Genomic DNA, 18,581 nt, shown 5'->3' on the forward strand with positions numbered 1-18,581 from the left:
CAATCTAGTAATAAAGCATCCGTCAAAGTGTGCTCTTAATATCTCTATCAAAGAGCAGCAAATTCCGTCTGTACGGGGCCCTAGACATCAGCCCCAAAGTGCCCCAAACATATGAATTCATCCAAAGAGAGACAAGGATAGCAGTAACTGAAAATCTCTATTTCTGAATAATAGAACACTAAAACACTGATGACAGCAACTTTCCCGTACGGGGCCCCAGACAACAGCCCAACCCATTAAGATGCATTTAGTTAGCCAAAGAGAGACACGCATGATTCTTTTAAACTTTTTGCGTTGGAACTATTACACATTATGATTCACAAAATACCAATAACAGCAACTTTCTCCTGTACGGGGACCACCAGTCAGCAGATTAGTGTCTCGTATAGCCAGGGATGCCAGGTATCAGTTGTAAGTCAGCCAGCGTACATCCCAGTGAAATGTTGATCACTGAATGTTATATATCCTGCTATATAGCTATCTATTTATTTATCCATCCATCCATCCTTTCATCCATCCATCGATCCACCCATCCATCCATCCATCCACCCACCCACCCATCCATCCATCTACCCTTCCATCCATCCATCCAACCATCAACCCATCCGTTCGTTCATTCATCCATCCATTCATCCATCCATCCATCCATTCATCCATCCATTCATCCATCCATCCATCCATCCATCCATCCATCCATCCATCAGTAAGTAACGGATTAATGATTGCAAAAGCAAAGACAAGTTTGGGAGTATGAACCTATACAAGATCTCCTTGTCTTAGTGTTCATTTTCCGTTTAATAATTTAGTTTTTGCAGACAAGAATTTCTCTCTTTAATGTGGGATTAAATAACGCAAACATCGATAATTTTCGAAGAATTCATTAATAATGTAGTAACGTACTCCAATTAAACCACTTATCTCCTCAAATTACCTAAAGTAAGGTAAACTAGCCTCCCGTGCACTTAATCTGTTTTGAAAGTAAAACTCGGCCAGTTCAGTCCCAGATATTTGGTGGTATCATTTCTGTAAAGTTATCTCGATGTGAGAATTGACTCTTGTCATGACTTGAGTCACCTTCCGTCCTCCTGATTTAACATCTTGTTTAGTCTGTTTCATCTTCTTCAACATCCAAGCATATATAAAATAATAATTACCGGTGCTAACATGCCATTACGTCACTTCAGTGGAACCATTTAGGATCTTTCCCTAACGCTATGGGAATAATTATATATTGTTCTGATACAATTTCCTTTGACAGCAAGACACGTTTATAGCACTTTAGAACTTGTTGTAAGTCTTCAAACTTGACAATATAAAGCACTGGAAGGGAGAGATAACAAAACTATCCCTTCGGATTACGATGATAATGTAAAGGTATATACGATGATATTAAAATCATGTTTGTATGGATATTCGTATAAATTCACGTAGTGGCCTCCTTGAAAATGCTAGGATTTACTGTAACCCTACTATTCTACTAACTTTTTGCTAAACCAATCACAGCCGACGTTGCCAAAATAAAAATCATTTTGTTATCCATGGAGGTTCAGAAAGCGCGTTGCATTCTGGCTCGACTCAGTCAAAATAATAAAGAATGAAGAAGACATTGGTAGCTTTTGCCAAAAATACAAGTTATACAACTATCATTTAGAATATCAGCACAAGCTGAGAAAGAACTCTGCTTTGCACATACCGCACCTGCACAACTATCCCAATTCAATTCGCATTCTGGGAGGACGGCTATTTAACGCTAGAGTAAGCGTCAAATCTCCGATTCTACGCTCGACTCTGACCTCATAGTCGTTACCTCTTAATAACCATGACAACAATCGAATTGTTAAGTTCGCAGTGGCCCGCGCGATTACACCTAAGTCAGGCATTTTCAACACGGGATACCTTCATAAGCGACCAGTGATCTTATATACCCTGATATTGCTCGTGAACGCCAACATATTGGACGATAAAATCGCAAAGACGTAGGTAAAGGAAGGAACAGATTCAATCAAAAACATCGTGGATACCTAAGAGACAAACGTTTTAAAATTATTCCTTATAACTGTGCTTATTTTCGAGACGGGTTTTGGGGAAATATCTTGATATTATTGTTTTGTCAATGGTTTTCATGCTTCAATTTTATGTTAATATGCATCATAGGTTAAACAGGCATACAATATAATCTTTGAACAGTACACTATACAATGTAAATATATGAATATTGATGAGTTTATTCCATTTAGCTTTGTGACTGTTTCAGAAGATAACAAACTTCTTTCAATCTTCCTCTATTGTATGAAGAGTCACAATGCAATTTAATAATTACTTAAGGTATCGCATTGATATAATAAACTGCTAGTGTATGTGTAGTTTTTTTTCTTCTGTGATATACGGTAACCAATTTCCTTATATTTGTACGTGGATTATTCCAAAACAATGCACAATAGAGTAGGAGAGTAAACAAAATCATAATATCCTTCAGGGACGAGAACTGATTTTTTTCTAGTACCTTTAGATAGGCTATTGCTTAACACGGGGGCATTCCCTCTAATTTGAGATATCATGACGTCATTCAAAAAGATCAACCAGACAATTGAGCTTTACTCCCATACCTTAGGTCGTAAATAAAACTGCAAATATAAGCCTCAAGTTAGTCAAAAAAGGCTCTGGTAGAAATGGTGACGACTTTTTGTTTAGCCTTCTTCTTATTATCTTTTTGTAAGACTTGACTCTTTGTGGAATATGAAAAATAAATAAATAAATGATCGCTAATACAGCAATGAGTTTAAGTTATCTATGGTAGCTTTATAGAAAACTAGATGTTATGATCACACAAACAGCATTAATTAAACCATTCACCCTACCAAGTATGTCTCCGTCTAATGCATATGTCTGTCTTATAGTTACTGAAATCATATATAGGATCTCTAGTTTCCTCTCCAATGAACTCCAAATACTCACGTTTGATGTGACAATGCCATAATCGTAAGGTCATATAAGCCATTCTGCAAGTATACATTCATACGTGACCTTGTTCACTCAGTTAACGTCAGCATTAGTAGAAAATATTGAGCCTCAATAGTTATTTATTCAAGCCTGAATGCAAACATTTTCCTTTAATTATAACCGTTTTCTGAACCTCTGTCTTTTATTGTTATATGTTTATAATACACCTAAAATTTTATGAATACAGTTATTAAAAAACCTTCCCTAATTAATAGATAAAACAATTAATCATTAGCAATTAACTTTTGTTAACTGCTTATGCATTCACGAGGTCAAACTTTCATGACTCTCGACTCGTGTTTGAACCGCTTTTTTTGGAACAGTAAAACCGATAAATTGTACAGTATCGGTAGTAGGTGATAATGTAAAAGAATACATATTAATAACAATAATATGCACTACTTTGTAATAAATAATCCTATCATACATACACAATACTCATAGATTGTTATGATTCTGTATAATATTAGGGTAAAGTGTGGTCTTAATAATTTAAGCCTAAGTCTCGTAACATCCAATCTAATTTCATTTCTTTTGTCAACTAATCCTCTTACATCAATCTCATTTGTATTCACCCTGTTCAATAACATATCTGTATTTTGTGCATGTATTTTGTCCCTTCTGTTACTGTTAATTGTCATTTAGTCTCTGAAGAAGATTTCTAAGATCGAAATGTCAGGCACACTTACTTTTACACAAACTAATTTTAGGTTAGTATAGTCCATATGTCTTCGATTATCTATTCTTCTATATGTTGCATCATTACGTCCGAGTTTTATGAAATAGCTCAAGTATTTATCGTGAATTGGTGTAGGCCTACTTTGTTTACCAACACGTCCAAAACCTATAGGCCAGGCCGAGAGCGGGTGATTCAATAGCATTCCCAATACACGCTGCATGCATGAATTAATAAAAGTAAAATGGCAAGACCAAGCAACGCAGAAAGTCAAACAGTAGAATTCGTACGGCGAATTGGCTGCCCTCTACTTAGCCTAACGTCCGACGAAGTAAACAGTGATTAGGTAACTACATGTAGGCAAGAGCCTGCTTTCAATAACTCTAACATGCTTTAGTTACATTTTACTTTGTCTTCGTGTGTATGCTGTATGCTGTTTATTGATGATTAAATCCATCATTCAGCGCACACGTGATTGTGGATAGCAATGATTTTACTTATGAAAAATTCGAAACATCGTTAATTTAAATAATATGCATTATTTTTGTTGGCAAAAGTAAATAATTCGGGTAATGGTGGGATTTGAGTGGCCGAAATTGTACCACTAACAGATTAAGGTAATATTTAGGATTATTTTACCTGGAAAGACGATTGTGTGCTTTATACATCTCATATTTTCATATAATGTACACGTCGTGCACCCCATTGGGCCAAGTAATATATGAAGCAACCTGTCAAATTAGTAGAAGTGGTTTGGCAGGGCAAGAGTAACTGGACGCCGACAAATTGTCTGATTTGTTAATTCACGTTCTTGTAGAGTTGTAACATTCCGCTAAAATGTGGTACGTGAACCCCCCGCATTCGTTGAATGACAGCAATTGTGACGTTTCTTCCAAGTGAGTTAATTCTCGTGCTTAGTTATACTGAGAGATTTCAAGTGACAATATAAGCCGTACATGCTACATGTGGGGATATTTCCTGGCAGTTCACGGTAAGCCGTACGCGGCATTTTGGCTGTCAGTGAGATCATGTGTAGCATAATATTCCCCTTGTAGGGGAAACGTGATATACAACTGACGATGATCACACAGTCACAGTCTCCATGCGAGGGGGGACTGGTGATGAGAGCGGATCAGTCGGTTCGTTGTTTGGCTTTTAATATGCTTAGGTTCTTTCCTGCAGGGTGACTTTTCTTGAAAATATCATGTGCAGTATCTGTTCTTTCTAGGGGTATCGTGATAAACACTTGAGGATGATGACACAGTTACAGCCTCGATGTTAGGGGACTGGGGTTGAGAGCGGATCAGTGATTTAGTTGTTTGATTTTTGTGCCCAGGTTATATCTTGGTTGACTTTTCTGAAACAGAACGCCGTGTTTAGTTTTTTTGTGTACTTCATACCAATTGAGAGATGTCACGTGATATTATCGAGTCTTGGTACGGAAGCGTAGTAAAGACAAGCTCATTGAACATTTAAACACATAACAAAACGGTAAAATCTGATAATAACCGTTTTGTACATTTTAGTATTACTCGTCAAAACTTAAGAAATCTTGCTACTATATCTTGACAAAACGCACAGAAAGCTAAAATATACCGTATTGACGAGATGTACTAACCGTGCAAAAGCGGTAAGAATCCGAAAATACCAGTTTTCCACATTAGCTACTATCTGGTAATAATTGTACAGTATGTTAGCAACACACTTTGGTCATTAATTCATCTTAATACAACCTGCACACATGCAGTACCATGTATGTGCTACACTATCTAGAAATGCGGAGTAGTACTACTGCAGAGTAATATTATGGTTGATAAAATGTTGACTAGGCTATAAGTAGCAAGGTTCGTGATAGTCAATGCCATTTATGTCGGATTTGAACTACGATCTTATTCCTATAATAACACGTGTTTCTCACGAGAATCAGCAGCCAAGCCCTAATAAAAGAATCAAAACAGAGGGCGCTGTCATATCGGTTCTTTATAGTTCATCTAAACTTGACAAGCTGCAGTTTCTGAAATCACCGCGAATTGCTATGAGGAATCTCTGACTGACGCCTGAAAGTAAAGAACCTTCATACATAGTGTGACATATTCGAAAATATGGTATTAACCACTCATAGCTAGCACGTTTTAGCAACGAAATGTTACCCACCGTACGATTTGTAACCCGGTGTTGTGGAAGAGTGGATCAAGGCTGTACATTTAAAGAAATGGGACTTAGAAATCGGGCGGTTCCGGCTAATTGCAAGGTTGGTTTTTTATACAAGAGCAATTTACGGTTTTCCCATCTGAAATGACTTTCTTAATTGAAAAGATTCCAAATTTGAGTTAAAATGTTGAACTCGAAGCCACCCGCCGTGTAAGTTGTAATCCATGAGCCCTTGTGGGCTTCTCCCACATTTGTGGTGGCTTAAGCAAAGTTAAAAATAACTGCTGATTATATTGATGATGATTAACTTTACACACACCTAGTTTTAAACCAATCAGAAAGATTCTATGAAGTATTTATTTTCAATCACGTCCGCGCAACAGTTGAGCGTTGATCGCCAGTGAAATTGTGTTCAGTTTACCAAATGGAAAATACTGGATCTACGATTCTTCACGTAATTATTGTAGACAAGATCTTTGTGAACATATCACAATTAGCACATAGATTGAAATATGTTACAGCGCTATCAAAAGTCTTTGAAGATTTGTAACCGGGATTGATCACGCGCATAAGCTGGACGCAGAGCCGTATATTGGGCACTGTCAGGACCTCTACAGAAACGTTGAGTATCCCCCTGGTAACTCATGCCGCATTCACCCTACACACGTCTTTCGCGAATGAGATAAAAATATATATAGTAAACTTGATCAGTATCACGTGTACAATTTAAGAAAGTCAATGATAACGCAGAGCAGTCCAAAGACACACTTCCTTTACGAAGTAACCAAATTATGGTTTTCCAAATATGTTTGTTATACCGCCCTCTATTGATAATCTGAGGCTCGATAATGGCTACAGCAGCCCCGTACAACATCAAATAAGCACTGAGAATCTTCGGTTATATTTCAAGCAATGTTACTATGAAAAAACACCTGTTTAAAAGAAAATTAATGAACTACAATAGGATTTATTTTCAATGGCTGTGAAACGTGGAATATATCTTTTAGGAGACTGGTGATGAGAGCGAAACAGCTCGTTTATTGGCTTTACGTGTCCAGTTTCTTTCCTGCAGGGTGACTTTTCTTTAAAACATTATGTGTAGTATCTGTTTTTTCTAAAGGAATCGTGATACACACCTGAGGATGATCACACAGTCACAGTATCGAGCTCCATGCAAGGGGACTGGTGATGAGAGCGAATCAGTCTGTTCGTTGTTAGGCTTTTAATGCATACATTCTTTCCAGCAGGGTGACTTTTCCTTAAAAGATGTATGTATATGTGATCTTCCCGCAAGCAGGAACTCGCGAAAGAAGCCATGGAGGCTTGTAGACTCGCAAGCCGACCGAAGCCAATCTCTCGGCACACATCCATTTAACGTCCATATCAGGAAGTTGTTATTGAACAACACCCTTGCCAGACGACACACATTGCTGTCGGCGGGGAATCGAACCGGGGATCTCATGACTGGGAGACGCCGGCTTTAATCACTAGGCTATACACTCCGCCTTTAAAAGATCCTTAAAAGATCCTTAAAAGATCATGCAGTATCTGTTCTTTCTAAGGGAATCGTTATACAGACCTGATGATCACCCAGTCACAGTCAAGGAATGAGGTTGAGAGCTGATCAGTCGTTTTGGTACTTTGGTTTTCGTGCCCCAGGTTCTCTCTTTGGTGACTTTTTTGAAAACAGCCATATAAACTGCACTCTCAGGATCTCTACAGAACGTTGAAGATCCCTCCCATTTAACCTCGACCCATCAACTTTACACACGACGTTCTTCGTGGATGAGAAAAAGATAAACATAAAACATAGTCAAACTGGTCAGTCCCACGTGTACACTTTTAGGAATCCAACACACATCCCCTTTACGAAGTAATCAAACTATGGTCTTCTAAAGGTGTTTGTTATACCACCCTCAATTTACGATTTCGTTATTTTCGAGCGGTGTAATACATTAAGTAAACACCTGCTCCAAGACAAATAATGAACAAAAACGTGACTATGTGGATATTATATATACTGTCATTTTCAGATATCGTAAGTTTTGACTAGAAATACTAAATTGTACAAAACAGTTATCATCAGATTTTACCGGTTTGCAATATGTATAAGATATTAATGAGCTTGTCATTACTACGCTTCCGTAACAAGACTCAATAACATCACGTGACATCTCTCAATTGGTATGAAGTACGGTATACAAAATAACTAAACACTGCGTTCTGTTTTCAGAAAAGTCAACCGAGATATGACTTGGGCACAAAAATCAAACAACCAAACCACTGATCCGCTCTCAACCCCAGTCCCCTAACATCGAGGCTGTAACTGTGTCATCATCCTCAAGTGTTTATCACGATCCCCCTAGAAAGAACCGATATTGCGCATGATCTTTTCAAGATAAGTCACTCTGCAGGAAAGAAAAGCCAAACAACGAACCGACTGATACGGTCTCATCACCAGTCCCCTTCCATGGAGACTGTGACTGTGGGATCATCGTCAGTTTTATATCACGTTTCCCCTACAAGGGGAATATTATGCTACACATGATCTCAGCCAAAAGGCCGCTGCTTACCGTGCACTGCCAGGAAATCACCCCACATGTAGCATAAAACAGCTTATATTGTCACTTGAAATCTCTCAGTATAACTAAGGACGAGAAATAACTCACTTGGAAGAAACGTCACAACTGCTGCCTTTCAAAGAATGCGAGTGATTCACTTACCATTTCTTAGTGGAATGTTACAACTCTACAAGAACGTGAATTAACACATCAAACAATTTTTCTGCGTCCAGTTACTCTTGCACTCCCAAACCACATCTAGTAATTTGATTGGTTGATTCATATATAACTTGGCTCAATAGAGTAGACATGTAAATTATATATGAAAATGTGAGATACATAAAGAAGCACAATCGTCTTCCCAGGTAGTTACCTTAAGCCCGGGTCACATCTGCGCGATTCAACACGCGATTCTACTCGCAATACAATTGAAGGTTGAATCGCGTAGTTAGACACGGGTATCAACTTGTTGCGCAATAAAAGTTGCGCCGTCGATTTGGGTTGATTTCAAGGGCGGCGGAAGCACTTTTAATCTGGGGGGGGGGGCACCGACATCAAAGGGCACTTTGCAGAAATTCGATTGGACTGATGCAGCCTTATATTTAGTACCCTTTATAACTCTTATTGTATTATCTTATTTGCGTATACACATCACTCCATCAACGCCCCCCCCCCCACCCCTCAAGGAAAATATGCATACTAACACTGCAATATCCAATGTGCAAATTGGGAAACAAGGAACAATTAGTTTTCTTTTGAGACAAAATTAGGTGAAATCATGCTAGTTGCTAATGTAGGAATCTTTCGAATTAGAGTTTATTTCTTGTTAATATCTTAACAAATTTTTCCATTCGAAATAGCTTTGAGTTTGACCCACAGAAATTCATTAAAAGTCAGGGGCGTAGCCAGGATTTGCAAAGTTGTACGCACGACTATCCGAGCGGAGCGCCACCATCGGTTGGCGCGGAGCGTATACGGAAATTTTTGGTTTACAAACCCCTCAGATGGCCGGAAACGGCCCTTCCCGAGTGTTCATTCTGGTTCCCCGGCCTCTTGCTAACTTGAGACACCTCAATTTTTATGTAGAAAAAGGGCACATTTTTAACCTGAGGAAAAGTGGGGGGGGGGGCACGTGCCCCCTGTGCCCCCCCCCGGTTCCGCTGCCCTTGGTTGATTTGCAATAGAGCAATGTCCTAATCAGCACAACTTCTCAGAAGCAACTTTTAATATTAGCTGAGAATGATAGAAACCCTACAGCTCCCAAGTAAAACGCAACTTAAGCATGGTGGAGTTATTGAAAGCAGGCCTTTTATCATTTTACTTTTATTAGTTCATGCATGCAGCGTTCCACAGTGTAATGGAAATGTTATTGAATCACCCGCTCTCAGTCTGGCCTATATGGTTTGGACGGGTTTTCAACAAAGAAGACCTTCATTACTTTACGATATTTATTTCAGCTATTTCACATAACTCGGACGAAACGATGCATCATAGAAGGATAGATAGTCGAAGAAACATGGACTAAACTAACCTAAAATAAGTTTGTGTAAAAGAAAGGGGTCCTGACATATCGATCTTAGCAGGATCTTCTTCAGAGACTGAATGACAAGACAATACAAGGGACAAAATACTAGCACAGAATACAGATAGGTTAATGAGCAGGGTGAACACAAAAGATATTGATGTAAGAGGATTAGTTGAGAAAAGAAATAAAATTGGTTTGGATGTTACGAGTTTTTAGCTTAAATTATGGATACCACAATATACTTTTACATTAAACAGAATCTCAATAAGATATGAATAAGCATTGTGTATGCAAAATAGGATTATTTATCGCAAAGCATCTAATATTATCATTGTCTACCTTTACATTATCACCTACCACTGATACTTTACCATGTATCGGTTCCCTGCCCCACCCCCCTCCCAAAAAAAAAAAACGAGTTGAGAGAACAGAAGTTCATAGACAATAAAAGACACTGGAGATTCAGAAAGTGAGTTGCATTCTGGCTTGACTCAGTCAAAAAAATAAAGAATGAAGAAAACGATGGTAGCTTTGGCAAAATACAGTATTGCAACTATCCTTTAGATTTCAGCACGAGCGACACCAGACTCTGCTTAGCATATACTGTACCCTGCACACCTTATCCGATTCAAATTGAATTCTGGGAAGATTTATTCTTTACGACCATGAACCATCGAATTGGTAAGTTTGCAGTGGCCCGCGCAGTATACCTTTATTTGGCCTTACTTACACGGGTTACATACGGAAGCGATCAGTGATCTTATATACCATGATTTTGTTCTTGAACGCCAACATGTTGGACGATAAAATCGCAAAGACGTAGGTAAAATAAGGAATAGATTCCAGCAAAAACAGCGTGTCTACCAAAGAGACAACTTTTTTAAATGATTCTTTGTAGCTGTGCTTATTTTCGAGACGGGTTTTTCGTAAATATCTTGATATTATTGTTTCATCAATGTTTTTAATGCTACAAAAATTGTTTCACATGAATATTCATGAGTTTTTTCCATTTAGATTTTGTGATTGTTTCAGAAGAGTACACATTTTTTTCTTCCCCTATAACATGAAGAGTCACAATGCATTTAAATAAGTACTAAAGGTATCGTATTGATATAAAAATGCGGTCGGCTATTTAATTTTTTTCTTTGATATACAGTAACGAAGTGCCTTAAATTTGCAGGTGGACCATTCCATGAGAATGCGTAAAAGCTTGCAGCTAAGGCAAGTAAACACAATGTTGACAGCTTCAGCAGTGACGAGACCTGACTTTGTCTAGTCATTGTATTTAGGCTATTGCTAAACACGGGGGAATCCCCTAATGAAAAAGATCATGACGTCATTCATAGAATACAACCAGACATTTGAGCTTTATCTCCATACTTTAGATCGTAAATAAAACCGAAAACATAAATAATAAGGTCGCTCGCTTATGAAACACTAGACGTGATGATCAAACAAACATCATTAAATTAAACCATCCACCCTTTCAATAAAATAGAAAATAGCAAGACAAAATCTTGCCAATTGATGTAACTTTAAAATAAAAAAGAAAGGAAAAAACTGTTAGCAAATTGCTTATCCAATAAAGAGCCTATGTAAGAGAATGTGTAAAAGTAAGTGGGCCTGACGTTTCGATCGGACGGAAGACGGAAATATTGAAGATTTTGTTGAACAGATATCTATTCGAAATTTGTGTTGGTTCATCGCGGCGAAAATCAAGGCAATCTTGGGGGGGGGGGGGATGGGGAGCCCGGACAGGATTAGCAACCCCCCATTTTTGCAACCCCCTTTTGGGTCGCAACCCCCACTTTGGTAACCGCTGATTTACACCTCAGCCACAAGCAGAGCTTAGCACACACTGTACCTGCACAACAGGTATAAGCACAAACACACACTAACACATGTATATGTTATTTTTTTAATTTTTTTTTTATAAAATGCTAAAGTGAACAATAGCCCATGCAGATTGACAGAAGTCAAGACCAAATATAGACAACAGGGTACTATAAAGGAAATCCACATGAGCCAATCAGTCGTCCACATCAGCTTAGAACAACTAGAAGGGAGGGGCTAACTACAGCATCAGGCGCAGGAAATAAGATGCTGATGCACCCTGCAATTGAAGGACTGAGCACCGTTGTCAGAAATGTCACCAACTACGCTATCTGGTAGGCTGTTCCATACTTGTACCGCAGAGTGAATGAAGGTCCTGCCAGTGGAGACTGTCCTCGAAACTGGTACTGTGAAAGCATGGCCAGGCATCGACAAGCTAGAGCGTGTAGCTCTTCTAGCTACAAAGGGTTGTGGTAGCATTGCCTTTAGGTCTGGTGGGCACGAGTTGGTGTGCATCTTATAGAGAAGAGTCGCTGCTGCCACCTGACGTCTTAGGTGAAGAGATGAGATGTTCAACTCAGTTCGTGCTTTCTCATCACTTGTGCCAATAATGCGAAGGGCCTTCTTCTGGATCGAGTCAAGTAGTCCTAAGGTGGTGGGCGAGGCACTCATCCATGAAAGAGAGGCATACTCCATCACGCTACGGACCTGAGCCTTGTAGACTGTTGCTCGTCCCCTGATGTCCAATTTGTTGGCAACTTTCCTCAGGGCACCCAGTTTCTGTCCAGCTCTAGATGATACCTTGGAGATGTGTTTTGCCCAGGTCAGCTTGCTGTCAATTATGACTCCCAGGATCTCCAGCTCCTCTTTTTCGGCCAGTTTGGAGTTGCCAAACATAAGATCCAGCTTAGTAGGGTTTCTCTTTCTTGAGATTGTCAGTGCCTTGCATTTCGATGGCTCAAAGGTCACATTCCATTTGTCTGCCCAGATCCTCATTCGCTCTAGGTCTCTGTTTAAGCTTGCTGTTACCGCCTTGGGATCATCTCTTGATGAGATCTCACAGTACAGAGTAGAGTCATCTACATGGAGGTAGAGGTTGTTTTCACATTCGTCGCCCAGATCGTCGATGAACACAGAGAACAGAAGTGGTCGCAGTATTGACCCTTGGGGCATTGACGCATTGATGGAGGAAGTACTTGATGACTGTCCAGATAAGACAACTTTGATGGATCTGTCTGCGAGGTAGCTCCTGATCCAAGTGAGAAGATTGCCTGAGACTCCTTTTGCCTCAAGTTTTGAGCAGAGACCATTGTGCCACACCTTGTCAAATGCACCTTTGATGTCCAGGGCAATAAGTCGCACCTCGTTACCTCTATTTATACTACTATAGATCGTTTTTTACACCAAAAAACAAAAGAAAAGAAAGATGAAAATAAATATCACTGAAAATCAAAAAAAAAAAATAAAGGAAAAATACCAACAAAATAGAAGGAAAATAATTATATGAAGAAACGACTCTCAACGGATAGTTTACAAGTTGTTTATATGAAAGACAAAAAGTAACATACACAGATCATCGGATATCTGCATCCATTCCAAGAATCAAACACATCCTTCCTGTTGAAATGCATACGGTCGATATGTAGAGGTAGGCTTACGTAGGCTTTAATGCTATGAAGTAAAGGCTGATGGTCTAGCAGTATAGGTCTTCAAATCTGAACAAGACATATGATATAAATCCTATTTTAGTTCGTTATACTTTTCTTTGAAACAGGTGTTTATATATATATACATTGTATAGCATCACTCGAATCATAACTGAAGCTTTCCATGGCTTATTTGATGATGTAGCCATTATTGAGCCTCAAATTACCAATAGAGGGCGGTATAACAAACATCTTTATAATCTGTTTAATTTGGTAATAAGGGGATGTGTATTTCGATTACTGTGAGTTATAATTGATTCCTTAAATTGAACACGTTAGACTGACAAAGTTTACTATATTTATATTTTGCTCATTCGCGAAGGACGTCGTGTGTAAGGTGAGTGGAGCCAGGTTACCAAGGGGATCCTCGACGTTTCTGTAAAGGTCCTTACAGTGCCGTATATACGGCTCCGGGTCCTAATGCGCGAGAGCAATCCCGTTTACAGATCATCAAAGATCTGTTTTATTTGATGTTGTACAGGGATTCTGTAGCCATCATTGAGCCTCAAATTCACAATAGTGGGCGATATAACAAACACTCGGAAACAGGGACGGCCAATATAATGGCAAGGGAAAAATAAATAGCTCTAGTATGTATGATACGGGATAGGCTACTGTTTTCTATAGTTTGGCATTTTCTCCTTCTCGTAAGGTTTCCCTCATTAGCCATACACATTTAGCAAAGTTAACTTGATTCAGCAGCTGACACTTCTATTCAAAGTTCCGTGTGTCGTATAGCCTGGATTGTCGTCTTTAATAAAACCACAACATCTCCATTTTAGGTCCCTGAGATAAGAGATGCCTGCGTATTACTACCCACTTGTACTAATTTGTATTTTTAAATGCTGTATATATTTCATATATACAGGCCGTTGACACTGGGGCCATTTGTGCACGCGCTTTCTGCCCGCACAAAATTTTCTTAATGATGTACAGCTTATAATGTAACATCGATAAAAAAAAATATAGCAGGAAATGTAGCTTTTTTTAACAAACATCTAATAAAAACTTTGATATTTGTTGGTTGATCGAGGCGAAAATCTCGGCTTATTTATTTTATGGCTCGGGCAGGATTCGCGACACCCTTTATTTTTGGAGACTTCTTTATGGGTCACAACCCCCACATTGATAGCCGCTGGTTTAGACGTACCCCAGCCATAAGCAGGGAGATCTCTGCTAAACAGACACTGTACCTGCACAACAGGTAAGCAGCAAAACACACTAACACTTACATAGAAACAACAACGTGGTTGCCATGGGGACGGAGGAGGATGCTCCAAGATAACTGTGACACTAAATGACCTATATATGAAAGCAACAAACTTCCAAAGTGAGGAAAATATGCTTTGTATGCTTTGAATGCTTTGAAATGACAAGGCACTTTACCATTTATTTGTCTTTGATGGATTTGGAGTGGTTATTTTTTTATTCATGGCTTAGAAAGTTGCTATGACTTCATTGCTAAATAGGCTTTTTCTTGTTAGTAACCAGAACTAGCTGCACAAAAGAAATGGCCAGAACCACCATTTTGATACAATTACATTATGGCATGATAAATACAGGTCAGTCTACAGTGTGATTGTTTATTCTTATGCTTGGGCGTGATTCGCGACACCCCTAAATATTCGCAACCAGCGGCGTAACGCCTATGGGCTCGGACGGGGCAAACCCAGGGCCCCCGACCAAAGGGGCCCCCGCTGCACTGATGTACAGAACTTAGAAGAAAGGTACCTTTTTATTCTTTTTTTTTTGAAACGGCACGTTTTCGTTGGAAAAGAAACTATAAACGAGACATTGGACATATTTTTTTTTTGTGCGTGAATACGTTCGTCATAAATCATATCCCCTGCAACTGCAAATCTCGTATCCTTCTTTCCGCACGACTGACTCAAGAGCCTGAGGTACACACTGGAACTTGATAGGCTACGCTGGTACATATTATAGAGAAATAGCGCCTCTAATTTCAATGAATTCGCTCTCGGTCAGGGTTGCCACATGACATTGGCCGATAAATGGCCAAAATGACACACATTTGGCATATTTTGAACCCCTTTGGTTGATGCTTTCCTCAGCTATCGCCCAAATCGCCGATGCCTTAGATTTGTGTGTGGATTTGTATGTTTCCGTATCAGACAGTAAATCGAATTTGGCATATTTTCACCGTTTTGCTGATATTTTGCCCAAATTTGGCCGGTAAAATACTAGGCACGCATCTGCGAGTTCAAGTGGAAACATCGCGGAGCAGGGTCTGCTGGAATTCACGTATTTCGCGCCTGGGAAGACGGAATGGTATGTTTTATTTCCTATTTATTACACTTCGGTCGCCACTGTGACTGCAGAAATATCATTCTCCAAGTTGAAGCTAATCAAGACTTACCTACGTTCAACCATTTCTCAAGATCGACTGGATTCGCTGGATATTCTTTTCATCGAGAGCGAGGAGGCACTTGATATAGGTCACTTGATATAGATGGACTAATCGATATGTTTGCTGAAAAGAAGGCCAGGCTCAGTAAATTCAAGCTCTAGCCTTTCCAAGTTCTCGGGAACTTGGATATCACTTGTCCACAGGAGTTACGCCACCGGTGGAAATATACATGTTTATGTTAATTGGACATTGGTCATTTGGTCTAATTGTCCTTTCAATCTCTTAATGTATTCTAGCTTTGCAACACATTTTTTCATGTTCCCAGTATGACAGACAAGGCGGACCAAAAATGTGTCTATGAACGCAGATTTTCCCCAAAATCTCAGTCGATAAAATCACCACGAAATGTTCCATATACGGCTTAGATTGCACCAGAGAGCTTGTAGAACCCCAGAGCTTCCAGGGCCCTAAGGCGGGCCCTGGACCCACGCCTTGGGACTTCGCGCTCCGCGCTCGTGATGTGCGCTGCGCGCAAATCGGTTGATTCTCCGCAGCAGCCAGGGGGCCCTTCCATCCCTGGACCCAGGGGCCCCCAGACTCATCGTAACGCCGCTGATATGATCAATGCTGTTCAAGTAACCTAAACGGACAGCTGGGAATTTAGACTTGATGAACTTCTTCGACACAACGCGACATCAAGTTTGTCACGTAATGTCTGTGCATAGCCTAAACATTTACAATTAATTCGTTCAAAACATCAAATAGCGTGAGGCAACTATATCGCGGCAGTTGTTGTGTACTACCTCCACAAACCAGTGCCCTTGATCAGCAGTTAGATATAGGAAGGTACACATATAAACTGACAGGGTGCGTGGTCAAACCACGGTATAACTCTATCATGATTCGAAGCACTGTGGTAATTAGGAGAACAATTCTTGTTGAAAGTTAAATCGGTGACTTATTACACTAATGAACAATATATTGAACGATTCTGTTTCTCTGCTCTCGCGTGTTGTTTCAGTTTGTTAGAAGAATGACAAATTGTATGTTAAGAATGCGGAAAGAGTCTGACTAGACGTAAACGCCCTCAGTTATGCTATCATTAGGCTAGAATAGGCCAAGTAAAGGAAGATGGTCCTATCCGTCTGGAAACCGGCGCGCCGGCGGTTGCGAGGCGTAGAAGGTGCTACAGGTTTAAGGTGCCGAAAGCGCCAATATCCTGATGTCTAGAACGGCCATATTTTGTCCGTTGTCTTGTTTCAAGGCCCCAGTGCCGACGGTTTGCTTAACGGTAGCAATTTATGCCCAATCTCACCTCATTAAGTGCCATAAGCCGTAAAGCACTGTATTTATGTCTACGTTTACCAAGTGCATTTTCTAAATGCAAACGCTTCTGTGGTGTGGTTATTGACTTGATAAAACAGTTTCAATCTCGCTAATTATTAGCAGTTAAATGATTGTGTACCACAAATGATTGTGCACGTGTGTGTTCAAAGCATTAATTATACGTTGGTTTGTAACTATAGGCTTAAGCGTCATTAGGACTAACCTATACGCAATAATATAACAATCACACATTATAGTGATTCATAATGATCTATATAGAAACCATCTAATAATAACACAAGTTTTGAACACACACAAAACAAATTACACAAGAACAAAATATAAAAAATAATCGAAACCAAGAAAAATAGCAGTATCAACAAATAAAACAAAACACACCCACACCAACACACAGAGTTTCCAGGAAATTGAAGTCACACGCGATCTATCAGGCAACATTGGCAGATCCGATTATATATGGATTATACAATTCATGCAGGGAGTTGAATCGGCAAAGACAGTATAGACGTCAAAGTAAATCCAAACAAGGAAATCCTTTCCGTAGCTAAACGATATATCTTTGAGTAGAACAGTGGCTCCCCGTTCATTTTCTACTATATATAGGCAGGGCCGCACTGGGTCTTAAAACCGGCCCGGGCATTCACCTAGACCGGCCCATTATCTATTGATATGTTACTTACATAGTGATCGCCTTCATGAGGACGGGGTTTAATGGGAGGGGGCAACCCACTTTTGTTTTTGAAGTTAAGGAATGCCTAGATGCAAAATGGTGCTATATTTCTCAATTTTGTAGGTTACAATAATCCTATAAAAAAGACCCAAAATAATTTTCCAGAAGCAACACTTGATTAACCTGAACAAATTTAATAATATAAACAAAAAATAGACAAAAATATTTGTGTTAGACTGGATTGTATTTAGTTTATCAAGCATTTTGTGACAACTAGCTTGAAAGAAATGGAAAAACTTAATAAAATCCACTAAAACATATATGTCAATAACACGAGCACATGTAATGTCTATGAGAGTAGGAGCCTACGCAGTTCGCTGTGACTGGCAACTACACAATCAATGATATTTTTAGGGTCAAGTTTGGCCAAGATCCTTTTTTCCACAGACATCGACATGAACACCTCAAGATGTTCTTGTGTCATATTGTACAAATACCCTACTGTATGTACAAAATAGCATGCCAAAATAGCTTTAGATTGAGCAATGAGCAGGGTCAACCGGCAATGTACGAAAAGTTAGAATTGATATAGTAACTGATAGAATAAGTAATTGCAAATGGTATACTTGCAGTACTAAGGCGAATAAAATCCTTTATTAATCATGATAGTAGTATTTGAGCTCAGGTTGCGCTATGCAGAACCACGTGTGAATACGTTCAAGTTGTCTTGCCATATCACCCCAC

This window comes from Apostichopus japonicus, chromosome 16 (genome assembly GCF_037975245.1).
Source record: "Apostichopus japonicus isolate 1M-3 chromosome 16, ASM3797524v1, whole genome shotgun sequence".
NCBI lineage: Eukaryota > Metazoa > Echinodermata > Holothuroidea > Aspidochirotida > Stichopodidae > Apostichopus > Apostichopus japonicus.